The sequence below is a fragment of the Aotus nancymaae genome, unplaced genomic scaffold, assembly GCF_030222135.1.
Source record: "Aotus nancymaae isolate 86718 unplaced genomic scaffold, 86718_ANA_hifiasm-v0.15.2.pri h1tg000007l, whole genome shotgun sequence".
NCBI lineage: Eukaryota > Metazoa > Chordata > Mammalia > Primates > Aotidae > Aotus > Aotus nancymaae.
In genome coordinates this window covers 12,593,579-12,606,030 of record NW_026988418.1, presented here as the reverse complement: position 1 = coordinate 12,606,030, position 12,452 = coordinate 12,593,579, and the positions used below count along the sequence as shown (strand labels likewise).

Sequence of the window (12,452 nt, the reverse complement as noted above, 5' to 3'; positions counted from 1 at the left end):
CTAGTTTCTTGTGCTCCATATTTTGCTTCTGCAAATCATGAATATTTTTGCATGTAATTCATTTATTTTCATTACTGCATAGTATGCCAGCATATGTATGTCATTTTACTGTTCCTTTCTTCTTCAGGATCTAATATGTTATTAAAACCCATCTGTTAAATTCTTAATTTCAGTTATCATATTTTTAATTCTGTAATTTACATTTGATTTTTTATATTACAGTTGTCTAGGAAATTTTTCTGTCTTTTCTCTATTTTGTCAAAAATATTAGTTATAATTGTTTTAAAGCTCCTGTTAATACCTAAAATACTTGAATGACCCGTGTGTCAGATAGGTTTCCTTCCTTTCTCTCTCTTCTCTCTCTCTCTCTCTCTCTCCCATTTGTTGCTATTTCTTGACATGTCTGTAAATTTAGTTGATATAGGATATTGTGCTTGAAAAATGTAGAGGCTTTTATGGATGTTATTTTCCTCTAGAGAGGATTTAATTTTTTCTAGTAGGCAGACAGAATTTGAGATCATATTTATCCAGTCAAGGTTGAATTTCAAATATATCAGTTCAGGTATATGTTTGACTTGCCCTTACTCCAAGGGCGTAGGCCTTCATCTCAAGTGCACGGTCCCTGGCATCTCAAATCGTATGGGGTATTTACCACAATTTTCCAACTTGGTGGGCCTTGAATGCCAAACTGTCTTTCTGCAGCACTTTGAGACTGTTGAAAGCTCCACTTAGCATTTTAACCTCATAGGTACTGCTTTCACTTTGGTTTATTAGCATCTCACCATGTATATGAGCAGCTTAGAATTCTGCAAGTGAATTGAAGGCAAATTGCACAGAATTTTGGTCTCACTTTTCTATGATTTAAAAAATTCCCAATGGCCTTGGCATTTCTGAAAAACAATCCCTATTTTGCCAAGCTTAGATTCACCAGATTCAGCAAATGTTCTCGTTGGATCTAGAATTAACTTAAATTTTGGACTGATACTTTCTTAATATTTTGTTCTGCATTGTTTTAAGAGCATTTTAAGTTGTTTTACATAGTAGAATCAGTCCAGACACCCACCATCTAACCATCTCTGTAGTGTCTTTTGAAAATACCATACCCTACTCCTTTTTTTTTTTTTTTGAGACAAGGAGGCTCATTGAAAAGAAATGACAAAATCTCTTCGAGTTATCAGTGTAAAACAAAAAAGCATGGACTTTAGGGCAACACAAAAGCAGACCTGCATTTCATTCTTCCTGTAAGACATACAAAAAAATAAAAGTGGATCTTCCTACTGTAACTTTTAATAGAACACCCAACACAGAATACCTTTGGTAAGGAAAATATTTATGGGGATTTTCTCAAACACACCAAGCAATTCTCCAATGGACATCAACTGAGTAGCCCATGATTTCATTCAGTTCTGACTGTATCTACCTGGAGATAGTGTCAGATGCCAAGGGTTGAGTGTTCTGTTCCTCAAACTTGCCTCCCACTTCAAATACCAATCACAAGTCGTAGGATGCCATCTATACTTCTAACCAAGTGCCTAGAAATTGGCAGTTTCTATGACCTCTTCTTCAGGTTTAATTAATTTGCTAAAGCAGCTCACAGAACTCTGGAAAATACTCTACTTACATTTATCTGCCAGATGAAAAGATTTATGGGGCAAGATATCGAGGAGGGGTCTGGGGCTTCCATGCTTTCTGGGCAAGCAACCCTCCCAGCACCTCCATTTGTTCAACAGTCTAGAAGATTTTTGAATCCTGTCCTTTTAAGATTTTTTTTGGATGTTTCAGCTTCATTATTGGCCATTGTGATGACTTTATCACTTTGAAGAATCCAAGGGTTTTGGCAGGTATATGCCAGGAAACTGAGGACAAGACCAAATATGAATTTATTATAAATCACAGTATCATATTGCCACACACAGCTATATTATCACTGGAAAATTGAGTAAAGAGTCTGACTTCATTTTTGACATTTGACTGTTAACACCTTTTAAGCCCCATCCTTCCTTTTCCTTCTGCATGTCTGAGCAAACTGATAGAAAAGCAGATTGCTTCTTCCTTTAGCACTGGAAGAATGTTCAAACCACACAAGTCCTGGTGTGTATACATGGGAATCCTCATGATGGCTCCATGTCCTAACTACCATAAACCCCCAAGCCAGCCTCTCTCCTGTTTTCTCAAGTCGTTGTCAGACCAGTTTGAAAGAATGCTCTACTCTTGTCAGAAAGTCTCATTATGCGAGTAATAAACTTTTTTTCATACTCTTTTTGCATATGTGGCATCATCGTTCTCAATATCCAAATCATATTTTGTGTGAAAGAGCCCATCTCACCTTTGAAAGTGACCAAAACAAGAAGTCGCTAGATCTTTTAGGGTCTTTTTTCTTATTAGTTTCCAAATATATAAAATGAGAAATAATGTTTACCTGTAATACTTTTTTTAAGGTTTAGAAATAATGTGCAATGTAAAAGTGCCTAATTATTTCTCTGGAACTTAATGTTCAATAAGTTATATATAAAATAATAACTTAAAGCCAAACAAACCATAGCCCAATTCCCATTCTATTCTCTTATCCTTTATTCTTTTCTTTTTCTTCATTGTAATTATTGCTATCTGACATTGAATTACAGATCTATTTATTTACTTGTTTGTTGTTTATCTCCCCCACTAAAATGTAAAGTCCGTGAAGACAGGAAATATGTATGTCTGATCTGTGTAACCTCGGCACATAAAACAGTTTTGATCATATAAGCAGAGTTCAATAAACAATTAAAAAAATAAATTAATTAATCGGTCAGATATCTGTAAAATCTAGAGCTGCCTTTTTCACCTTGACATGAATGACTGTGTTACTTTGTCTAAACTCCTTAATTCATTGCTCTGGACCTTAATATCTACCTCTGGCCCTTGAACATGACATTTGGAGTTGAACATTTTTGGATCCTCTCTTTTCCTTCTTCCTAAAGACTTTTGTCTGGTCAACTCCTGGCTCTCAGTCCTCTGGTTTGTTTCTAGTGGGACCCATTCTCTTAAGTTCTTGTTCTCTAGAATTCTCTTGTATTTGACTGTAGCCCCGTGTCCGACATTCACTCACTACCCTCTTTAGGCAGTGAGTGATGGGCTCATTTTTTCTTGCTGCACAAACAAAATCAATTCACAGACACCATCACATTGCAGTAAAGAAAGAGTTTAATTAACACAAGAATGGCCACACCATGTAGGAGATGGAGTTAATACTCAAATCAGTCTCTCAGAGAATATGAGGACTGGGTTTTTCAAAGGTAGTTTGGGGTAAGTGGTGAGGATGTCTGGGCAACGGGTTCTTGCTGCTGATTGGTTGGAGGTGCAATCATAGGGGTGTGGGAAATGGTCTTTCTGTGGGCTGAGTCCATTCTGGGTGGGACCACAGTAGTTCTTGGCAGGTCCAGGTGGAGCCATTTGTGTCAGACATGCAAAAAACAAAAACAAAAACAAAAAACCCAAAAATATATCTCAAAAGGCCAATCTTAGGTTCTACAATAGTAATGTTATCTGCAGGAGTGTCTTGTGACCTCTGGAATTATGGCCGAAAATAGATTATATTTATGCCTTAGCAGAATTCAGGCTCCTTTATCCTCCTAGCCTGGTAGTCTCTTATTGGCTTTACAAGTTGAATTCTGGGGATGGGCTATTATCATTTAAACTATAAACTTAACTTATCCCCCAAGGTTTATAAACTTAAATATTTATAAACTTAAATATCCCCCAAGGTTAGTTTGGCTTAAACCCAGGAATAATTAAGGGCAGCTTAAAGGCTAAAGGCAAGATAGGAGTTGGTTAGATTAGATCTCCCTCATTGCCATAGTTTCCTCAGTGACATAGTTTTTGCAAGGATGGTTTTAGTAGGTTGGGAATTAGTCATTTATCTTCATTTTAGAAGTGGAAAAAATGAAGATCAGAGACAACAAGTAATTCTCCTAAGGTCAAATAAGTTTGGTAGCACAGCTGGGAAAAAAAAAAAAAAGATGAGTCTTCTTTTTCCCAGCTCAACTGTCCTCCCACGCCAATTGCCCCATACCCTGCCCAAAGATTGGCATTTTCCCATATTTCTTTCTCTGTTTGTTTCCAGAATCCACTGAATGGTGTTCAATAAAACAAACACTACTTTTTAGTACAAGTCAACCTTTTTCTAATTGATTTTTCTCATTTTCAACAGATTTGTAATTGTTAATTTACTTGCTGAGTTGAAGGCAGCACTTGGTTTTGTCGTTCTAACCCTTGGAGTAATTTAACTCTACCTTGTTAGACAGGTCCCTACGCTTATATTATTCTCTGTTGGCATTGTCTTTTCAATCAATCAGTCATGAAAAATTCATGCCCAAGGTAAAGCCCTAGTGAACTACTCTGAGAAAAACGTGATTATCTTTAAACAAAGGGGAGATCTTATTAGTGTTCTCTAAAATTCATTGGAGAGAGCAGCCTTTAATAAGAAAATATTTTATCTGCTATTTGTAATCCACAAGATACTCTCACTTTTTCCATTTAAAATTGATCTATTCCAATTCTCAACTTTGGAAAACTGCTATAAGGTGAAATTTCATGAATGTGGATTCTAATAATCTGACATTTATAAAAGTTCAACTTAAGCATTGCATTAGTAATGAAAAATGTCTCAGCTAAACCTAGCAGGATAATGGTGTAAATACAATTAGGATAATGTTACATCAGCTTTCTTAAATATGCTTATTTGATGTTGCAAATTACAAATATTTTGAAGTTTTCATTGAAAAAAATTTACTTATTTATGTATTTCTTTATTTTTATTGTCCTCTGATTGTGGAGTGACTGTTTCCTTCTTTAGATGGACTGAAGAAGGACTGCAACCTAGCTTCAGAGTGAACCCTTATCTTGGCTCTATCCCTGATGCCAGCAACAAAACTCAATATGGGCCTGGTTATAGCCTTGATGTTGATTGAGACTGAATCTAGACCTCTATCTTATCAATAGCTCATAAATATTTGCCATTAGCTTCAGGAAAACTTGATGAAAGAATTTCATTGGTTTACCTCCTGCAGGCAAATAACTTCAAGCACCTGGTCTGACAGTACCTAATGGCTTGATCTCTGTGCTAGAAAGCAATACCATACCATACAGCTGTGCAGTAGATCAGTCATCCTCTTTGAGAAAGGAAAGGTTTTTTTATGAACAAGTGCTGTTCCCTCTCTCTTAGATTTACTGCTCTGTTTGTTATCCACCAAAGCTTTTAATTAAAAAATCGTCATCCATCTGAGAAAGCAAATTGAAAGCATGACTGTTTTAGTCTTTCCTTTTAATTTGCAATGTGATTCCAAAAGGGAAGAGAGAAATGTTTAGGAAATAATGTTCAAAGTGAAAAAAAAAAAGAAGGACACAGAATTGTTTGTTATATAGAGCTACAGCTTTAGAGTCAAATAAACCTGAATGTGAATGCTGGTTCTACCACATTGTCAGTATTGTGCCCCTGGGCAACTTCTCATGGTTAATTTCTGTGAGAGCTTCAGTTTCCTCATCTGTAAAATGGAAATATTAATACTTTCCTTGCAATGTTGTTACGATTGCTAAATGAGATTTTTTAGGTAAAGTTCCTGGGATATAATAAGTACTTAGCACAAAATAGAATGAAAAACCTATTAGAAAAAGGTTGACTTGTACTAAAAAGTAGTGTTAGCTTTATTGAACACCATTCAGTGGATTTTGGAAACAAACAGAGAAAGAAATATGGGAAAATGCCTATCTATGGGGCAAGTTGGAGTGGGAGGATAGTTGGGCTGGGAAAAAGGAGACCCATCTCTTTTTATTCAGATACACCACCACCTTATTTGACCTTAGGAAAATTACTTGCTGTCTCTGATCTTCAGTTTTCCCACTTCTACATATAATGAAAGAAGCATATATTTTAGAACTGAACGAAATCTAAGAAGAGTATTTGCTTTAGCTATCTAGCTTCCAACCAGTAAAGTATTGTTATTTTGATTTTATGGATGGATCAACTAAGGTGAAATAACATACTAAAGTTTGCAAAGATAGTGAATGGTGGAGGCAAGTTTTGAACTCAAGTTTCTGCCTCCTAAGACTTTGTTTGTCCAAATTCTTCATTTAACAAATAAGAAAAGAAACTGACACTGATTTGTAGCATATCGTGTCACACGCCATGAACCCAGCCAAACTGCAAAATTCTCAAGGACAGGAACTGCTCTTTTTCTCATTAACAAATTTGGAGGTTCAAACTTAAAGGATGACAATTAATCAAAAAATTTATGTTGGTATGATCAAAATCAAATGGTATGTTAAAAATAGCTAGCTTTAATATGTGAGCAAGGATAGGATTTTGTTAAATTATTATGAAGATAGTGAAGGAAATCAAATTCAGTTTAATATTGAATGTTCAGTATATTGGGACTATAAACTACACTAGGAAGTAAATGACTCTTTACCTTTTATTTCTCTTATTTTCTTTCACTTTTCAGTTTTTCTTTCTTTTAGTCTTTTTTTCTGTGTAGTTTGATTACTGAAACCTTAAATAGTGTATCTTTTGGCTATTGCTAAATAATGAAGGGACCAAGGGAAAACTTTCTTTGCCCCCTGAAGTTTAGCTGAAAAATCAACTCAAAAGGCAGACTGATAAAAGACAGACAAATTTATTAATGTGCACATGGGGAAAAAAATCACAGAATAATTATCCCAACCTCCAATGGGGTACAGAGGCTTATATGCCACCTTGAGATCATAAGAAGAATGGGGGCACAGTGAATGACCAAAACAGGTTATGATGGTAAACCAGTTCATGGTGGCAAATCAGGTCATGGTGGCTAGACAGGTTAAGGAAGGGAAAGAAAAGGAGGCTTCACTAGCAAAGATGTCTTTTATGTAAATGAAACTTCACAGGTATTAGCCCTCAGAGAGAATAGATGATACATGTTTCTATCAGACCTTTAAAGGTGTCAGACTCTCAGTTAATCTTTCTTAGATCTGGACAAGGGAAGGCCAGTCTTTATAAATGCAGATTCCAGATTCTCTACAGACACAAATTTCCTATACAAAATACAGCTTTATAGGGTGATTTCTATTTGTTGGCTCTCTGAACAGCCATCTCAAAATATGTCAAATAAATATATTTTGGGATAAAATATTTTGATATCCTTGAGTCTCTACTTTGAAAAGTTGCACATATAAAAAGTCAAATTGATAGCTCTGGAGAGTTTTGGGTTAGAGATTGTCAGGTACAGAGAGGCAAAGGAGCAGGAGAAAAGAAATTAGAATAAGCAGAAAAGAGTAAATTTAAATATATTATCTTATGGCTTTTTAAATCAGTCTCTTAGTCCTGATAATAGATTAGTTTGGTTAAATAGTTGCAGGTCCTTCTAGGAGGTGATACTGTAGATAAGCTAGTCATATATATTATGACTAGCTCCTATTATCTATCTATATAATGTATATTATATATGAGATATATATGTGAATACATATGTATAGTAGGAGAACATCTATAATAAGAGGCATTTCTTTTTTTTAAATTCTAGGTGAAATAAAGATAAGAAAGGTCTCTTTTTTATTTATTATACTTTAAGTTCTAGGGTTCATGTGCAGAACATGCAGGTTTGTTACATAGGTATACATGTGCCATGGTGTTTTGCTGCATCCATCACCCCATCATCTACATTAGGTATTTCTCCTAATGCTATCCCTCCCCTATGCCCTCACCCTCTGCTATCCCTCCCCTAGTCCCCCCACCCCACTGCAGGCCCTGGTATATGCATATCTATGGAAACAAAAGAAAGCAAAGGTTAATATCTGGAGTAGTCTACAGACCAGATTTAACTTTGAAATATCTTCAGATTGCAGTGGCAGTCTAATAGATTTTTCTGGGTTATAGTTTGATCGAGATATTCAAGTGAGCTTTCTGTGTAGCTTATACGTCAGCAGGCATAATGACTGGTAATATATGTTATTGTGGTGATTTTCCCCAAAGTTTATATTAAGTTGTTTAACTTTATAGGGCTTTAAGAAAAGTAATTTTAATTTTTAGTAATTTTAAGTGAGAAAAATGAGAGAATGATTTGAAAAAATTTGGAGACTTATAGTCAATAAAGAATTTCGAAGTCAGTCTAAATTATAGGAAAACAATAAAAACTCAAAAACTATGGTCAAGGCTAGAATCTAATAACAGGTGTACTATAGGTTTTTCCCTATTTCCCATTTTTACTAAGAATAAATCATAATAGGACTAATTTAGTTATAAAATTAAAAGTATGTTTTAGTCTTATTATTCTTGGCATGACTATTTGTATAAAGTGTCGTAACAATAGTGATTGGCCATATAGGCTTTTTAGAAGTTTACTTTGTTGGAACTTTTTAATAAGGAATCTCAGATTAGACTTTTTTTTTAATATCTTATAACAGAGTACAAATAGAGTTGTATATATTTTATAACAGAGTACAAATAGTGTTTGTATATTTCTTATAACAGAGTACTTTGAGAGTTGGTATATTTCTTATAACAGAGTACAAAGAGAGTTTGTATATTTTTTATAACAGAGTAAAAATAGAGTATATTTTTTATAACAGAGTACAAATAGAGTTTGTATATTTTTTATAACAGAGTACAAATAGTTTGTATATTTTTTATAACAGAGTACAAATAGTTTGTATATTTTTTATAACAGTAAAAATAGAGTTGTATATTTTTTATAACAGAGTACAAATGGTGTTTGTATATTTTCAGTAACAGAGTACAAATAGAGTTTGTGTATTTTTTATAACAGAGTATTTTGAGAGTTTGTATATTTTTTATAACAGAGTACAAATAGAGATTGTATATTTTTTACAACAGAGTACAAATAAAATTTTATATTTTTTATAACAGTACAAATAAAATTTTATATTTTTTATAACAGTACAATTAGAGTTTGTATATTTTTTATAACAATGTACAAATAGTTTGTATATTTTTCATGAGTATTTTGAGAGTTTGTATATTTTTTATAACAGAGTACAAATAGAGTTTGTATATTTTTTATAACAGAGTAGAAATAGAGTTTTTATACATTTTATTACAAAGTACAAATTGAGGCTGTATATTTTTTTTTCTTTTTTTTTTTAAGGAAGGAAGGAGTGAGAGAGGGAGAGAAAGAGGGAGTGAGGGAGGAAGAGAAAACAGAAGAAAGAAAGAAAGAGAAAGAGAAAGGGGAAGAGAGAACAGGAGTCTTGCTCTATTGCCCAGGCTGGAATGCCGTCTAAAAATAGGTATTAAAAACCTCTTTTATGCCGATAATTGTGCTTAACAGTGGAGACAGGAAGGAATAAAAGAAGAAAATAAATGTCTTCTTTTGAAAAGTGTCCATTCATATCCACCCACTTTTTGATGGGGTTGTTTTTTTCTTGTAAATTTGTTTAAGTTCTTTGTAGATTCTGGATATTAGCCCTTCATCAGATGGGTAGATTGCAAAATTTTTCTCCCATTCTGTTGGTTGCCAATTCACTCGAATGATAGTTTCTTTTGTGGTGCAGAAGTTCTTAAGTTTAATTAGATCCCATTTTGTCTATTTTGGCTTTGGTTGCCATTGCTTTTGGTATTTTAGTCATGAAGTCCTTGCTTATGCCTATGTCCTGAATGGCATTGCCTAGGATTTCTTCCACAGTTTTTATGGTGTTAGGTCTTATGTTTAAACCTTTAATCCATTTGGAGTTAATTTTTGTCTAAGGTGTAGGGAAGAGGTCCAGTTTCAGCTTTCTGCATATGGCTAGCCAGTTTTCACAACACTATTTATAAATTAAGGAATCTGTTCCTCATTGCTTCTTTTTGTCAGGTTTGTCAAAGATCAGATGGTTGTAGATGTGTGGCATTACTTCCGAGACCTCTGTTCTGTTCCATTGGTCTATATCTCTGATTTGGTACCAGTACCATGCTGTTTTGATTACTATAGCCTTGTTACTTGAAGTCAGGTAGCTTGATGCTTCCAGCTTTGTTTTTTTGCTTAGGATTGTCTTGGCTATGCAGTTTCCTTTTTGGTTCCATATGAAGTTTAAAGTGTTTTTTTCCAGTTCTGTGAAGAAGGTCAATGGTAGCTTGATGGGGATAGCATTGAATCTATAAATTACTTTGGGCAGTAGGGCCATTTTAACAATATTGATTCTTTTTATCCATGAGCATGGAATATTTTTCCATCTCTTTGTGTCCTCTCTTATTTCCTTCAGCAGTGGTTTGTAGTTCCCCTTGAAGAGGTCTTTCACATCCCTTGTTAGTTGTATTTCTAGGTATTTTATTCTCTTTGTAGCAATTGTGAATGGGAGTTCAGTCATGATTTGGCTCTCTTTTTGTCTGTGTATAGGAAGGCTTGTGATTTATGCACATTGATTTAGTATCCTGAGACTTTGCTGAAGTTGCTTATCAGTTTTAGGAGATTTTGGGCTGAGATGATGGGGTCTTCTAAATATACAATCATGGGCCAGGCATGGTGGCTCACGCCTGTAATCCCAGCACTTTGGGAGGCCAAGGTGGGTGGATCACAAGGTCAAGAGATCGAGACCATCCTGGTCAACATGGTGAAACCCCATCTCTACTAAAAATACAAAAAAATTAGCTGGGCATGGTGGCGCGTGCCTGTAATCCCAGCTACTCAGGAGGCTGAGGCAGGAGAATTGCCTGAACCCAGGAGGCGGAAGTTGCGGTGAGCCAAGATCACACCATTGCCCTCCAGCCTGAGTAACAAGAGCGAAACTCTGTCTCAAAAAAAAATATATATATATATACAATCATGTCATCTGCAAATAGAGACAATTTGACTTCCTCTTTTCCTAATCGAACATGCTTTATTTCTTTTTCTTGCCTGATTGCTCTGGCTAGAACTTCCAATACTATGTTGAATAGGAGTGGTGAGAGAGGGCTTCCTTGTCTTATGCCAGTTTTCAAAGGGAATGCTTCCAGTTTTTGCCCATTCAGTATGATATTGGCTGTGGGTTTGTCATAAATAGCTCTTATGGTTTTGTGATACATTCCATCGATACCTAGTTTATTAAGAGTTTTTAGCATAAAGGTTCTATTGAATTTTGTCAAAGGCCTTCTCTGCATCTATTGAGATAATCATATGGTTTCTGTCTTTGGTTCTGTTTATATGATGGATTACATTTATAGATTTGTGTATGTTAAACCAGCCTTGCATCCCAGGGATGAAGCTGCCTTGATCATGATGTGTAAGCTTTTTGATGTGCTGTTGGATTCGGTTTGCCAGTATTTTATTGATTTTGCATCAATGTTCATCATGGATTTTGGCCTGAAATTTTCTTTTTTAGTTGTGTCTCTGCTAGATTTTGGTATTGGGATGATGTTGGTCTCATAAATGAGTTAGGGAGAATTCCCTCTTTTTGTATTGTTTGGAATAGTTTCAGAAGGACTGGTACCAGCTCCTCTTTGTACCTCTGGTAGAATTCAGCTGCGAACCCATCTGGTCTTGTACTTTTTTTCGTTGGTAGGCTATTAATTGCTACCTGAACTTCAGACCTTGTTATTGGTCTATTCATGGATTCAACATCTTCCTGGTTTAGTCTTGGGAGAGTGTAAGTGTCCATGAATTTATCCATTTCTTCTAGATTTACTTGTTTCTTTGTGCAGAGGTATTTGTAGTAATCTCTGATGGTAGTTTGTATTTCTGTGGAATTAGTGGTGATATCCCCCTTATCATTTTTTATTGTATCTACTTGATTCTTCTCTCTTTTCTTTTTTGTTAGTCTGGCTAGAGGTCTATTTATTTTGTTGATCTTTTCAAAAAATCAGCTCCTGGATTTATCTATTTTTTAAGGGGCTTTTTGTGTCTCTGTCTCCTTCAGTTCTGCTCTGATCTTAGTTATTTCTTGTCTTCTGCTAGCTTTCGAATTTGTTTTATCTTGCTCCTCTAGTTCTTGTTCTATCTAGCTCCTCCTGATATAACTTGTGATGTTTTATCAGGACATAAAACAAGATGAGAGGGAATCTCACCACTACCCCTCTTCATGACAGAACAACACAGAAAAACAAAGACAAGGAAAAATGATTTCTGGGAGAAAAGAGACCAAACAATATGAATATTCATGCCAGAATGCACCAAAAAGTACACCAGAGTCACTATCCCCAAGACTAGTTACATAAATCCTTTTCTCCCATTAACCAAAATTTTGCATAGGAAAGAGACAGTGACATTTACTATCTGCTTGACCAGATTGTACAGAGAGAGGTTGGGATCCTGGCTGTTAAGAAATTCTTATCCTTTTATCAGTTTATCAGGTCCTGGATTCCCTTAACTGCAGATTCAAGAGGAGTGGAGTTTTGATATTCTGCTCACAGTGCCAACATTGCAGGGATTAAAGGAAAACTTCCCCTTCACTCTCTGAAGCTTCTTTGAAAAATCAACCCACAAAAGGCAGATTAATCAGAGAAAAGGAATATAAATTTGTTAACACATGCATAG

At 35.1% G+C, this 12,452-nt stretch overlaps 1 protein-coding gene across 5 annotated transcripts in view; it reads left to right on the top strand.

Moving 5' to 3' along the window:
* Positions 1-12,452, top strand: part of LOC105705079 (BEN domain-containing protein 5) — a 1,464,486-nt gene that overhangs the window by 715,965 nt on the left and 736,069 nt on the right. The gene's annotated exons all lie outside the window — the stretch shown is intronic.